Raw genomic sequence first — 16479 nt, 5'->3', positions numbered from 1 at the left:
TCCTCAGAAATTATATCATTTAATATCTTACTTGCTTCAGCCCCATTTGTGCCTTGCCTGCAACAACAGTACCTATGAACAAACATTTTAATGAAAAAGATATTATATCTCAGGTTCTATTCTATGCACTCAAAAATGTCTCTTATATTTGTAAGGTACTTTGTGACCTTAAAGTAGTTTTATATACATTACCTTATTGAGTGTATGAGTTCTAAAAGACATAAATTGTAAACCCATTTGAATCGCAGCACCTTCCTAGGCCTCTTACTATCTCCCAGCATCAAATTGCTGGTGATCGTATTTGTGTCATTTCATTATACCATAATGTTAGGATGATTTGGATTTTTTAAAATATATAAGTATTGTTATAAAATAAGAGATAGTGAATATATACTTGCCACATACTGGTATCATTAGAATGATAGATCCTGACTTATTAGAACCCTATGCATAATTTTGGTTTTAACACATACCTAGGTCTCTGGCTACAAATATAAATGTCGGAACCCAGCCTCCAAACTTGAAAAATAGAATCTCTGAAAGTGAGGGTCAAGGAATCTGAACTTTGAATCACCCCAAAGGCAGCTGTACAACTTTAAAGCCTAAGAACTACTGCCTTACAATGAACTTGATTTTCCTAGGATTAGAATAAAGTTCCGTACCTTTAGAAACTCCAAGAACTCTTTAAGGTAATTAGCATACCATTTAGCAAGTAATTCAAATTTAAGAAAAAGAACAATGGGATTTAAATTATCATCAAAACATATTTCTGTGCAGTGCCCTGTACTTGGTACTCTAAAAACTGTAAAATTGATACAATTTCATAATAAATATTCAATCTGTAATGACGAGCTCTGTCAATCTTAGAAAAGATAAATGTAGGGTTTAATTAGAAAATAGATGTCTCTCTGAATGTGAGGTGAAAGCCAGATAAAATGCATTTCTGTCTGCTTCATAAGTTACTATTCAAGATATGTCATTGTTATAATTTGAAAAGTATTATTCAGGAAGAAGACAGATTTCAGTTCAGCAGCTTTGACTATAAGAAGACCAAGAAATAAAAGCCGAATGGAAGAAAGCTAAGTCACAGATGACTGAAATTTAAAATTATCATGTATCTTTAAAGTTAAATGAAGAGGTATAGCTGAAGCCCAATTTTTCCATCAATTCAAAGATAGCCCAAGGAATCATCACAATATGGGACATTCAATTTTATGGGAACGTAGGTAAGACAGTCTCCCATTTCATGGTCCTTGGCTTAGGTAGCTTCTTCATAAGTTGTATCCTGTTATTTTTAGACTACTAAAAATGATAGTATTGCATTAAAAGCTTAAATCAGCCCATTCTGTAGGGTAATAATCAGCTGACATCTATCTCATTCTGTGAAAGAAATAATTTTATCTAGGACATAACCTTAATGGGTATTAAAAAACCTACCTGTAGATCTAGCATTCAAGATTAGCTGGGGCCCTTAAGAAGCATTTAGCTTTTAACATGTATGGAGCTACCTGCTAACCTCATCCCCATGAGGATCCTTACAGGGTCAGCTAGATGTTGGTTGATAGAATCAGTTCACCTTAGCTCCATATCCTTCATATATCACCTAGAAAGTAAATCTAGGTATATTCTTTTTTTAAAGAAAAAGATAATAGGAAAGGTTATTAGAAGGTAAATATGGCAGGCAAAGACAGTACAGGGCATAGACAGGGGAAGATTGTAGTTTAACCCCTGTCTGCCATGGTATTTTTTTTTCTAGCAATGGCTAACACACAATAGTGGAACAAAGTGAGGGTTCTTGAGGCCTAAGTTTACAATTGGCATACAATCCTTTTCACCTTGTACTATAAGCCAATGTAACCAATAAATCCACTGTAGGTATTATACTATGACCCTTTATAGTAAAATACATAAGAATTAGAACTTTATTATAAGTTCTAACGTATGAAATGCTGAGTTCCTGATATTTACTCTTTATAGATATCATGCTATGCAATGTGGGTAAGAAGCAACTGGTTTGACAGCGGGTCTCAAACATGGAAGGCTTTCTAAAACACAAATTGCTAAACTCTGGCACCAGAGTTTCTGATTCAGGAAGTAAGGAATGGAAACCAAATATTTACATTCCTAGTCTTTTCAGATACTGTTGATGATGCTAGCCAAAGGGAGGCCATTCGGAGAACCACTGTTCTATGAATTTCCTGTTTGTAAGAAGTGATTGAGATAATAAGACAACAGATGCTCATTGATATTTATTGGAAAGGCAATTTGAAGTGAAATGGAAGAATATGAGTGAAGTCATTTCCCAGATATCCACATGGCTCTTTTAAGAATGAGGGCCTTTGTTACTTTTCTAGCACTGTTCTGTTTAACTGTCCCATGAAGCCAGCAAACAAAAAAGGGATTGGGAAAGAGTTACCCATCGATTGCTGAAAGCCATATACACATCTCTAAATTGGTAAATCATATTAACAACACGACTTCATTGAAATATTTTAAATAATAAAGGTTTGAGATATCCATTATATTCCAAGTCAGTGAAATTACCCAACATTTTCTAACACCGATATCATTTTAAGTTGGAGAAGAGGGATAAGCATTGAAATCTAAAATTCTGGGTGAGCTTTCCCAATTCAAGCCCTGATTTCACCTGGTACATGATAATAATACGTTATAGGGTTATTTCAAAGGGGGGAGAAATCACAATGAAGCAATAAGTAAATGAGGCCTTAAGTTTGAAGAGAGAAGGAGGATGCTGTTAAACTATTTTGGGAGGATTGGTGAACTAGAACCAGTAAAGAAAATGTGATAAAATGCAAAGTACAGAATATTGAAACCTGTATGACTTAGCGTAGCCTCATACCATAATTAACACTGAGCAGAAAGAAGAGCTCATACGTTATTATTAAACAGGCAAAAAGCAGATTACATTTTAATTGAAAGAAAAGAATTCAAATTCTAAATGTTCAGGCAATTATCAAAAATTGAATCTGGATTTTCAGATTACTTTTAGAGGCATCCCTAATCTTATGATAATTGTAAGAAAAAAATGAAAACATATAAAGGATATATGAACTCATTTATTATTGATATTATTGTCTTAAAATGTTCATTTTGAACTCATTACCTGATGAATGTAACTGTAATACCTGTGTACATCACTTTTAAAATAAAATTTAAATAAATAATAAAATAAAATTGGAATTAATACATTAAATAAGAAACCGAGAAGGTACACTTTCAAGTGGTTAAACCTTGGATTTCTCCTTTATAGATGTATTGAGATATAATTCCTATACCACACAATTCACACATTTAATGGATATAATACAATATCTGCCATTAATCTTTTTTAAAAAATTGCATAAGATAAAAAGGAAAGACAATATATGTCAATGGAACAAAAATTTGGATCTAGTTTTACTATCCCCTAAATAGATGGATGACCTTCAGGAACATCTGGGCCTCAACATCTTCATCTGTAAATCAAGAAGGTTAAAACAGACTGCTTTTCAATCCCTACCTCTGATCTACATTCACGATAATTGTGTTTATTTTTAACCCTTTCTTCAATGATACCTAGTTCTTAAATTTAATCTTATAAGAAAAAAAGAAAAGTTTATATATCCAAAGACTAAGAACAATTTTGAGTACCCATATGCATTGTTTATGCCAGTATCTACTTGAAAATTTTATTTAAAGTATATTACATGAGGGTGAATTAAATGACCTATATTCAATAAATGGTATTTATCATAAACATACTTCGGAAGTTTTTAATTCAATCGTGACCTAAACTTAGAAGAAAGTAGATTTTGCTTCACGTGGATTGGATTATCACCATTAATTCCCTAGACCACACATACACATTGAAAATTTGACTTACAATTTGACTGAAGTGATAAGAAGGATATTGCAATTTCACACTGTATTTTTTTTCTAGTTGAATGTTTTCCTTATGAAGTTCTCCACCTCCACATCTAGCCACTCCTACATACAGTGAAAATGTTTTCTAAAGCCTGTGGGAATTAATAGATTATTTTCTTTATAGTAGTTATCACACAAGCATAGTTTCTTATTTTTTTATGTGAGCCAAAAGAAAAGTTTCATAAGAACATTTCTAAAGATAGAAAGTAGCTTTTTATTTTTCTGTAAAAGTGTGTTTTAAATACAAGTAAGGAGAGATATTTGGAAATCAGGGCAATAAAAATGTCTAGAAAAAAGCTTATGTATAATATAAATATACATTTATATGTCAGTCATATTATATATGTATATATATCATTCTTATCTATCAGAATAGGAACATGAAAATGAATCTAATCAGGCTAGTTCTAGTGGTCAGAAACAACAATGTAAATAAAGAAACAATGAAACAAAGTTAAAGTCAGTCAAGTTTCTTAAATGTTTTCCAATTAATTTGACAATACAGGTCTTTAGATAAGTATGAAAACTTCATTAAAGATAATATTGATGTTTTTATTAGACTTTTCATAAATGCTACGTTTCTAAGTTATTTTGACCTCAGTAATAATAATTTCACAAAATTATAGGATTAATTTCTAAGGTTAAATTATTGATATCTAGAAAATTTGGAATTGAATCCAAGTAGAAATCAATGCCCTCGGTTAGGTGAAAAATTTAGCAAATTGTTTCCATTAAGAAAAATATATAGACTGTAGAAACTAACTAAATGCATTCTTGCTAAAGAAAAAAACAAACCAAGATAATCACCTATTTGTAGTGTAAGAATTTGGAATACAATGTCTTGATTTAATACATGCAGTATACCAGTCTGACAAAATTGAGCAATGTTCAAAATAAATACATTTGGTGAGAATAATGTTCAATGAGTATTCATTCAACAATATATTAAAATCCACGTTTTTAAGTTGAATGTCTAGATTCTATTGGAAACAAGACTACTCCCAGATATTTGGTTATATTACAAAGTTATGCCATCCTTCACAGTATCTAGGCTCTATTCTCAGGTTTCTGTTAATGGTAGGTAGACTAGCCATTATCATTGTAGAATCCTTACTGTAGGTATTCAGAGAAATACAAGCCCTCTTAAGTGCACAGAATGTTCAACAGTGTTCTTTGAATGATCCCAGGCTGAAATTGAATCTGGCATTTATGTGTGTACAAAAACAGAGAATAGTAATACATATTTTTCAGGGACTGTTACAAAAGGCAGATCATAAGTAGAGCAGATTGGCTAAATCCCCAAAAGAACACAATTGGAGTTATTGACCTTAGCCTTTCTCCAGTGGACATGGTGAAGTTTTATTTTGGTTCAGACACTGTGGCACATATTTTACTTGCACCATTTCATTGAGACCTCACAGTAGTCTCATGACATAGGTGGTGTTACTGTTTCCATTTGACAAGTTACTAGAATATAGATAATATTCCTCTGTAAAAAATATCCATTCTCTTTTTTTGGGTCAGAGTTGGAGGGGAGAGGGGAGGAAGAGAGGGAGAGAGAGAAATGGAGAGGAAGATGGAGAGAGGGAGAAGAGAGAAGGGGGAGAAGAGAGAGAAAGAGAGGGGAGAGAGCAGAGGAGGAGAGAGAGGGAAAGAGATGGGGAGAGTGAGAGAGGGCCTAAAGGAGGGGAGAGGAAGAAAGGGGAGGGAAGAAGTGAAGAGATTGCATTAAAAGATGAGTACCTTAACTTCTTTCTCTTTCAGAGACATTGAGGAGCAGCCTAAGTCCTGATACCAGATAATGGAAATAAGAGACAGCTTTAAAAAGAAATAAAAAGCTCTTCTGGTTATCTTTAAATAGTTGTACAAAGGAATTGCCATTCAAAAAAGTACCCCTTTGAACATGCTCACTCCTCCCTCTAAATCACGCCTTCCTTCACTTTTCTTAATTTTGTAGGCTATGCATTGATTTTTTCCCCTGTATTCCCTCTTCTCTTCATTTGTCTACTCCTTACAGGCACCTTGATCGCACCCTACCCGGTTCAAGTACTCATTTCCTAGCGTTTATTTTGTTGAACTTTGATTTAGCCTTTGTAAAGAATTATACTGCTTGAGTTCTACAATGATTTTGAGAGTAAAATATTTTTCTTGGTAACTGAAGCCCAACTTACCTATTCATAGTTGCTATTTTGAAAAATAAAATTATAAGAATTATTTAAAATTTCTAGAGACCCATATCTTTAGTGTTTTATTAGTTGGAAAACAATGGTTCAAATGGATGCTTCAAATGTACTGCATTATATAATGCACACTCACATTTGTATTCCCAAAACTGTGTATTACAAATTAGTTTAGAAGAGTTACAGAAAGTTTTTTTGTCTCTTGAATTCAGCTCTAAATTAATTCTGCTTTAACTTGTACCTGCTAGGAATGATGAGAATGTTCAATGAAATTGATCAAATTAATGTTTTATTTGTTTATTTACTGGTCCTGGGCCTTGAACTCCAGGCCTGGGAATTGCCTCTGAACTTTTTTTCTCAAGGCTAGTACTCTGCCCCATGAACCACAGCTCCATTTCCGGCTTTAAAAATGGTGATTAATTGAAAATAAAATGTTGGTGGACTTTCCTACCTCAGCTGGCTTCAAACCATAATCTTCAGAGTACTTGGGTTATAGGCATAAGCCCCTGGTGCTTGGCTCAAATTGACCTTTCTCATTTCAATCATTCAGCAAACTAGCCACTCATACACACCCTCACACATTAATTTCTTCCTGTTGGTTTCCATCTTGCCCTTTCTCGGTTTCCTTTCCTTTATGTGCATACCTTGTCATTATTCCAAAGTTTGGCTTTCTTTCTTCTTTTGGCCTTAAATTTTTTCCTTATGTCCGTTGTGTCATCAAAATGAACAGTCATCAGATTGTTATATTCTGTAAAGTCTTTTGCCCAAACCTGCTATCAATATTCACTTTATTGTAGCTGCTAATTCTCCACCCCTTGCCAACAGAACTGATTTCATAAGACATTCAGGAATCATGAGTTCATTAGGTAGTTTTAGAAAAAGGAATTCAACCATACCTAGTTATGGCCAGGAAACAACAATGCTAATTTCAATTACTTATTTAAAAGGACTTTTGCGTGATAATTTAAAATGTGCCATAGCATTAATATGACCTCATGTATCATTCGGGTTAGTTAAATATTTTACCACAGGTTTTATTTTACCTTTCAGTATTTAAATCTCCAGTGTACTTATGATGCTGACATGTGTTCAGACTTTAAATTATGCACAATTCAGTAGCCTACTTCAATGACGACATGAAGGAAAATAGTTCATGGGTATTATGGGGTATGGAATATATTGAGGTATATTAACATAATTTATTGAAAAGGAATAATTTCTGTTGTTGGTACTAATTCTCCCAAACATGGGGATCTTATATATTTTAATTGAAGACATTGGTATGCCTTTTACATCTTTGTAAAAACATTTATGTGAGTTTTACCACTGTGTCTGATTTTATATATTGAACCATCATGTATAAATTCTGTGGGAGAAAAAAAGCAACTCACTGAGAAAGTATATATGGCAGTCGAAGATTGTGCTTTTCCAGCAAAGTCTTCATATAATATCAACCAGTGCCAAATTTTCTGACTTGAACAGTGAAAAATCATCTAAGTGCAAAAGAATGCACAGATTCTTAGATCTATTTATTTTGTGAAATGAAGCAAAATGCTTCTAGCAAGTCAGGCACAAGCAGCACAGAAGAGTCAGTGAATTAAAAATGGCTTACTGGTAAAAATCTTTTTTTTCTGGTGCCTGAACCAGTTCTGTACATTCCAAATAGAACCAACAATTAGGGGAAGCATAGTTATACACATTATATATTACATACAATGAATTCCAGGATGTAGAGGCTTAAATATCACCCCGAGGGGCACCTGCGGTGGTTCTGGTTATTGAAGTCTATTCTGTACAGAAGCACTCTTGTTTCATTCCTTGTATTATTTTCTTTTTGTGGTTGTTTTGTGCCAGAACGGGGACTTGAACTCAAGATGTCACACTTATTCACTGCTGTTACTTTACCATTTGTGCCATACTTGTAGTTCTGGCTTTTTGCTAGTTAATTAGAGATAAGAGTTTCTCTGATTGGCTTCCATCCTCAGATCTTAGCCTCCTGAGTCATTGACTCTGGCTCCATTCATGATCATGTTTCACCATTCTCCCAGACAAGTCAGGAAATTTCAACACTACTCCTTCCCCGGCCTCCCGCCCCGGCCCAACATAGGTGGAAGGGCTCCTCTGGAAATTTCAGGTCTCATGCTAAAATGTTCCTGGGCTATTGAGAGAGTGTTTGCCCTGCCCTGCTGAAAGTGTCCAAATGCTTGAAAATGTTGGATTTTGGATGTGATGCAGCTCCATAGCAAAGTGCTTATCTAGCAAGTGCAATATCCTGATTCGATCCCCAGTACCAAAAAAACCCACCAAAAACTAAAACACACCATACAGTTAAAAAACATCTATACAATAAAGATTTCAAAGAACTGTTAGTATAAGATAAATCTTTGACATTGATACTGTTAAAAGGAACAACAGAGAATTGTGTTGGCAGCTGCTGCCACTCCACGAACACTCTCTGATGCCAATGCTGCCTCTTGCTCACAGAGCTCCAGCGAAGGATAAGGGGATGAGTGAGGCCTCTCTATTCCATGGCTCCTACCAAGTCAACTGCTCCCAAAGCCACCAGTAGTGAAGCACCCAAGAAACTAGTGCAATAGAAGCCGCTCACAAGAGTGCGCCCTCTACTGGAGGGGCGGAGAAACCTCATCATTCCAGGCCTGGCACTGTGGCGCTTCCTGAAATCATACACGACCAGAAGTCCCCAGAGTTTGTGATTCCAAGCTCCCTTTCCAGCTTCGGGCACAAGAAATTGCTCAGGACTTCAAAACAGATCTGCGCTTCCAGAGAGCAGCTATTGGTGCTACAAAGGCCTTTTTGATGCTACTAATCCATGTGTGCTATCCATGTCAAACGTAATAATTATGTCAAAAGATATCCAGGTATCATGCCGCATACATGCAGAACGTGCTTAAGAAGCCACTAAGATGGAAAGCATTTCATTCTCAAAGTCCCCCTCCCTTTTCTATAGTTCTGAATATTTACTTTTTTTCCTCATGGAGTCAAAAGGTACCTAAGTATATGATTGCCAATGGAAAAATAGGGGACAGAAATCAGATATTGGCAGTTTTTCCAATTTCATTTGTGTGGGAATTTTAAATATAACTGTAGGGATATAAAGCTTCAATGCAAGTCAAAATGTTTCAGTGAACAAGTATCAGCAGTTCAGTTTTACAACAATTATAAGTAAACCTGTTAATTTTTTCTGGAAAATGCTAGCATTTGAATTTTTTTAAGAAAAATAAGTCAATTTCTTATTGATGGCAAAAAGGAACAGTAAAGTATTTATTAAAAAAAAACTCCAGCAAAAATGTTGGGTTTTCATAGACAAATTTGGGTATGTTTTAGTCCATTGGATATTTTCTCTTGAAGCATACTTGAAGATACATCCACAGAATTAAGTAATCTGTGTCTTCCAAAATACACATGTCAAGAACAGATCTGAAGTGTATAAACTTTATTGGAATCAACCTATTGAAGGATCAAGTGTGATGGAGCAGAAGGCAGAGAAAACTTTTAGACTTCAGTGCAGTTATAATACCTATGAAAGTAGAGAAAGGAGGAAGGAGAATTGAGTAGGAAGAGTCTCAGAGTAGAGCATGGTTCTGAGAGGGTCTCAATCATGTCATTTGGGAAATGGACTGGAGACTTCATGTTAGAGACATCTCAAATCTGTCAAAAGGGTGAGTTTCCAGCATATGTTTCATATACTCAAAACTGTTTTTTTTTCAAAATTTATCTTCAGCAGTACCAAAACAACGTTGTTTCCCTTTTTAGTGTATTATTCAGATCACTATGTAAAAATAACTGTGCTATCTCTTAAATGACAAGATTATCTCCCTGACCTCTTCCCTGCCCCCACCCCCCATGCCACTCCATTTATGCATGGCTTTGGCAGTAGAACTTCTCTAAAATTGTTGAAGGCTCATTGTAATTACTTCTCCTCCAATGATCCATAAGAACATTTCATTTGTTCTTATCCCTCCACTATGCCACATGAAATTCACGTGTCCCATTTACCAATGACATATATATATTATATATATATATATATGTAATCAATGGTCAATTCTCAGTTCTTATTTGATCTATCTCCAACAATGTCCTCCTGATGCTCATCTCATCTGTATCCTCATCCACTTCAATTCCTCATCATCAATTTTCAGAACAATTGCTTGGTAATCTCAAGAGAATATCTTCAGTCATTTTCTCAGCACTTTTATAACATTATGCATTTCAACATATTTTGATAGATTTTAGTGCATTATTGGCGTTAGTTACTCCTTTTGATATTCAAATCATTCTTTATCAGTGGGAAACTTTTCAAGGAAAGCATTTGGTCAAGCTGATGTCTCTTCTTGGTCTATAGGCACAAGCTATCTCAAGTTTATCTTGTAAGTTTTCTTTCCCAGATAAGGGATTGACTTTTTCTAAGCAGTCCTAATTTGGGCGGTGGGGGTGGGGGGGGAGAGTAATGAAATTCACAAAACCTGATCTGGACTCCAGTAATGCTACTTGCTACTGGATGGATCGTCATAGATTGTCTGTTTTTAATAGGGCAGAATTAGGAAAACATAGTTTTGAGGGAAACAAAAATCAATATTGAATTCACTCTAAAATTCCCCCTTTGTTGACTTATAGGATGTTCCTCTTAGGTCAGAATCTTCATTCTTAACATCACAATTACTTACTTGCTCTATATGTCTATCTATCTATTTCTATCTATCTATCTATCTATCTATCTATCTATCTATCTATCTATCTATCATCTATCTATATCTGTGTATTTGTCTATCATCTATTCACAGACAGCTTTCTGTATTAAGTTAAAACATTTTAATTTAATATTTTTATGAATTTGCAGTTATAGAATAGTAACAATGCCATGATTTAACTGTAGACAAACCTCTGTTATGTATTTATTTATATATGCATATATGATTTACTTTGTAAGAGGATTCGTGTTTGAAATTTCAAAATAACAACTCCAATTTTATTGCTAATAATAACTGTACTGGAAGAAATATAAAATGACTTTGATGTCCTTTTTTGTCTTCAGGATAAATCTTAGTACAAATGTTTGGTCACAATACTGTTTCAAAGATACTGAACTAAATTATCCTTCTGTAGATACACCACTAACTTGATATATAGGTCATTTGCTTCAGTTTTATACTTCTTATGCATTTCTACTTTTCTTGTGTTTGTGTGTTTGCGTTCTCGTCTTGGAGCTTGAACTTGAGACCTGGACACTGTCCCTTACAATTTTATTGCTCAAGGCTAGCACTGTACCACTTGAGCCACAGTTCTACTTCTGGCTTTTGGGTAGTTAATTGGAGATAAGAGTCTCATAATCTTTCCTGCTTGGGCTGGCTTCACAATTATCAGATCTCAGCCTCCTGATTACATTCATGAGCTATGAGTGTCCAGCTCTTCTTTCTACTTTTTAAATTTTTAAATGATTGCTAAGTCAAAATTTTGAAATATACCATCAGAGAGCTCAGTCTCATCCTCATCTTCCCACTCATTTTGTCCTTCCTTTTCATTCATCTTCCATTTATTAAATAATTCATTATTTTGTAAAGTTATAGACTACACAAATAATCATACTTCACGCACTCATTGTAAAACATTTTATACTGAAGAATCTATTCTGAACCATCTTCCCTCCCTCCTCATTTTTTTTCTTTCTCTTGTTCCATTTCTCCAGTGGATTTAGAAACCTGAGATACGAACTACGAGGAAGAAACCTTGAGGTGAGGGTGTGCAGATTCTTACCTGAACCACTCTGGTACCTGAGGTTTTGAAACCTCCACCCAGCTGTCTAGGTATGACACCTCCTAGTGGAATGAGTCAAGCTGAGTGTAAGCACATGCCTTTGTCTACAAAGACAGCTCCAGGGCTGTCTTTTTGCTGCAGGATACTTGTGAATGAAGAATGGGCCAACAATGTGAAACTTATCATTTGCTAAGGGGATTAAGGTCTGATTTTCAGCACTGTCTACCCATTGCAAGATTTGGAAGGGATCATAAACTAGCTAAAAGCTTCCTACCTTCTTTCTTCCCTCCCTCCCTCCCTCTCTCTTTCCTTCCTTTCTTCCTTCTTTCCCACAACTCCTATAAATATTTCTATAATAATGTATAACAATCACATTTATTCTTTTTCCCTTCACACACTTCATCTTCCACCCTGCTATAGAGCATTTTGTTGTGTAGATGTACTATCATATTTATTCAATAGTGTGCTTTTGTGACTTTTGGGTAGTTTTAGTCTTTTCCATCTACAAGACCAGTGCAGTAAGTTCTCTCATACAGTGATTACCAATTCTCCTACCTTGCCTGGAACTTATGGTTTTCCCAAGACATGGGGCTCTTAGTGAGTAAACTGGGGCAGGCTGGCCACCCTAAAATGCACACATATCATTTCAAAGGAATCATTTTCTATGTGGTTCCATATTTATACAAGAACATGGTAGGCTTTTATGTTGTTTTTTGTCTTTCAAACTATTTGGTTTTATATCTCTTTCAAACATTTTTTCACTAGGTATATTCTTAGGTCATTTTTTTGGCAGTGCTGCAAATGAGATCATTTCTACCATTACATTTTTAAATTGATTGCTATTTTCATACATTGTATAAAAGCCATTGATTTTTATATATTTAATTTTATTTTCTACCTCCAACTACTGAACAATATCCTACTGTCCTCAGCTTTTTAAATTGCTTTTCCCTGGGATGCCACTGGAATTCCTGACTGGAACCCTCTATCTAGCTTTGCAAAAGCAAAAGACAGTAAGTTCTCACCTCTTCTTTTGTTTAGATTATAAATGACACATGGCACTTATGTTTTTATACTATTGTACGAAATTCAGCTAATGCCCATGTCTACCTGCATAGATAACAAGAAGTGCAGCCTTCCCTAATAAAGATAGAACAATAAGCCTCTACCCCAATACTCTATTGGAGCGAAACACCAAAAGTTCAGGAAATTTGTATTTTGGGCTTTTTACAGAATCACATGGCACTTTGGATATCATCTAGTGTAGAAACTGAGAAAAGATATCTCTCTATGTAATAGAAACTACTTTACTGTGAAAACATGTATCTATCTCATCCCATTGTGATAAGATGTGAGGAGATATTCCAGTAAATTCAAGCTTAAGGTACAGACTCATTTTTTGCCCTGAAATCCAGGTAAGATTGCCTTAGAATACAAAGTTTGGAATAGGATTTTTACAAATAAATACTGTACATGCAGAACTTAGGGATATGAGGAGTGGCATTATATGCATGTGATAAAAAAATTAAACAGGCAATGAATGGTATTGGAAAAATTAGATAGCCATCTGAGGAAAAATAAAATGACATCCACAGTTCATACCTTCCCTGAGATTTAATTGCAAATAGAACAAAATTTAACTGTGCAAAGCACAAACATTACTTTGCCAAAGTTTCCATAACAAAATACCACATACGGAGTGACTTCAACAACAGAATTTTTATTTTTCAGTTTTAGAAGCTGGAATTCTGAGATCAAAGTGCCAATAGAAGAACTGGTTCCTTTTGACATCTTTGTCTGGTTATACATGGCTGTTTTCTTGCTGTTTCTTGAAAGGGTCATATCTGAGTCTTTGTGTTATTTGTGCTCCAATTTCTACTTCTAACAAAATCACTCCTATAGAATTTGGAAAAATTCAAAGGCAGTTATTTACTTTAATTACCTCTTTAATGGCTCCTCTCTGAATAGTCATCTCCTGAGTTAGTGCTATTTAGACTGAAATGTGAGAAAAGTTGGGAGAGGGACATAATTTACCCCATAACACAAACAAAATGTTAATCTTGCCAATATGTAAAAGACCCTTCCCAAGACTCCATAGAGCATCCTCTCATAAGTTCTAGGAAATCATTACCCACCTTTAACCTTCAGACCAAATACACTTGGTGTCTGGTTTTGTGAATAATAATTAGAATAGTTACTCCCATTTGTTTATCTGTTGTCTAGGGTGGACTATTTCAGAGAGGAACTCATGACCCATTATGCTTAAGTTATTTATTGTCTTGTCCTTTGCAGAAAATGTATGGCAAAGCTTGGAGTTAGGCATAGTGGACTGGATGTTAGGAAATTTATAGACTGAATTTATGCTAAGAAAATCGCTGGGTTAGGGCTGGGAATATGGCCTAGTGGCAAGAGTGTTCGCCTCATATACATGAAGCCCAGGGTTCGATTTCCCAGTGCCAAATATACAGAAAATGGAAAGAAGTGGCTCAAGTGGAAGAGTGCTAGCCTTGAGCAAAAAGAAGCCAGAGACGGTGCTCAGGCCCTGAGTTCAAGGCCCAGGACTGGCAAAAAAAAGAAAGAAAGTAAGAAAGAAAGACAGACAAACCCAAAAGAAAATCGCCGGGCTATTTCATGTTCCAGTCTTCCTGAGACAGCACCAATTTATAGATATTATTTCAACATATTTACTGGTAGTATATATCTTTTACTCTCAAAAGAGTCCTAGATGAACAATAAATGATAAGGCCCGTGCTACAGATTGAAGTTTTTTTTTTCAAATTTTTATTATCAAACTGATGTACAGAGGTTACAGCTTCATACATTAGGCATTGGATACATTACTTGTACTGTTTGTTACCTCGTCCCTCCTACCCCCCCTCCCCGTTTCCCTTTCCCCCCATGAGGTGTTCAGTTCACTTATACCGAACAGTTTTGCAAGTATTGTTTTTGTAGTTGTTTTTCTTTTTTTTACCTTCCCCTTAGAAGATATGTAAAAGTTCTTATTCCTACTACCTGTGAATGTGACCTTATTTGAAAGTAGGATCTTTGCAGATCTAATAAAAATAAGACCACCAGGGTAAGCCCAAGTACAGTATGCTGGTATCCTTATAACAAGAGAGAAATTTGCCACCTAGTGTGGTAGTTCAAGCCTGTGATCTTAGCTACTTGAGAAGTGGAGATACAAAAGATCAAAGTTTGAAAGAAATACTAGAAGAAAAATTTTGATAACTTAGTTCCACCAATAAAAGTTGAGTGTGCTGATGTTTACCTGACATCCCAGTTATGCAGGAAGGATTTATAGGAAAGTTGTCCCTGCCTGGGCATTAATGTGAGACTCCCAAACATGAAAAATAAGCAAAACTAAAAGGCCTGGTGGCATGGCTTTAGTGGTAGAGCACTTGCCCAGAAAATGCAAACCTTAATACTACCAAGGAAGAGAGAAACAGGGAGAGAAGGAGGGAGGGGCAGAGAGGGGGGAGGGAGGAAAGGAGGGAGGGAGAGGGAGAGGGAGAGGGGAGATTTGGACATACACACACAAACACACAAACACACACACACGAGGACAGTATGTGAAGACATAAAGACACAGAAGGAAAATGGCCATATGAAGACAGGATAGTAGTGATGCATCTATAAGGCAACAAAAGAAGCCAGTAGAGGCAATGACCTACATGTTTCAAAAGCATTATGGCCATGATTATCCCTTCATTTTAAATTTGTATCCTACAGAACTCTGAAGACATGACTCTGCTGTTTTAAACCATCCAGTTTTTAGTACTTTGTTATTAACACAATCACTCCAAACCATGAAGACCTTCAATCTGAACAAAAAAGTTAGTATTCCGGAGCATTATCAACTAGAATACTCTGTATAAAAATGTAGAGAGGTGAGGTTACCAATCAAGAGGCTATAAAAACAAACAGGAGACACGAATTAATTGGGGCATTGTTATAAACAGACTGAATCAATTTAGGTGTGTTTAAATAGTTCAATATTTTGTCAGAGACAGGTAGCCTCTGTGTTTCACCAGTTGTTTTTAAATAAATTATTCATGTTACCTTCTTCTAGGTTCTTAGCATTGTGTGTGGTTTTGGGTGAAATCTCCATCAACCTGTGGGTGATAATGTAAAAGCCAGTCTGTTAAAAGGTTGGAATTATGTCAATCTTTCCTCCTCTACATCCTTCCTTGCAGGTGGTTCATGACAATTAAAGCAGTTTGAAGGAGTACAGGACATGCTGCCCCAAAAGATACTGCTCTGATTTATTGATTATTTTGAGCTGAATGGACTTGAGAAACAGCAGGTGCAGGGAGGACTGTGACCTCCTTCTCTCTACCGAAAAGCAGGTCAATACATTTCCAGTAAAAAAGGTGTCCTACCCCTATACCAGGAAGAAAATACTCTTGTCATGGGAGACTAGAGGCCAGGAGCTGAAGGTGAAATGGAACTGCATAAACTAAACTACTAAAAACTCTTTTATTAGTCTCCTTCATGTATGACCTCTTCAATTATCTGCCATTTACTACCTCTCATCCAAACCAATTTATCTTCACTACAAATTTATCCTTCTTTGTGTAAAAATTGTATAAACTCTCAGTTC

General features: G+C 35.4%; 1 long non-coding RNA gene across 1 annotated transcript; it reads left to right on the top strand.

Annotated features, from left to right (window-relative positions):
- Positions 1 to 9097: 9097 nt before the first annotated feature.
- LOC125343727 lies at positions 9098 to 14301 on the top strand. Its single transcript, XR_007209370.1, has 3 exons — positions 9098 to 9208; positions 11858 to 11863; positions 14264 to 14301. It is a non-coding gene; the product is annotated as an uncharacterized LOC125343727 (long non-coding RNA).
- Positions 14302 to 16479: the final 2178 nt, after the last annotated feature.

The sequence above is a fragment of the Perognathus longimembris genome, chromosome 28 (assembly GCF_023159225.1).
Source record: "Perognathus longimembris pacificus isolate PPM17 chromosome 28, ASM2315922v1, whole genome shotgun sequence".
NCBI lineage: Eukaryota > Metazoa > Chordata > Mammalia > Rodentia > Heteromyidae > Perognathus > Perognathus longimembris.
Note: the sequence above shows the minus strand (reverse complement) of the source record. Positions and strands in the feature narration are given on the sequence as shown.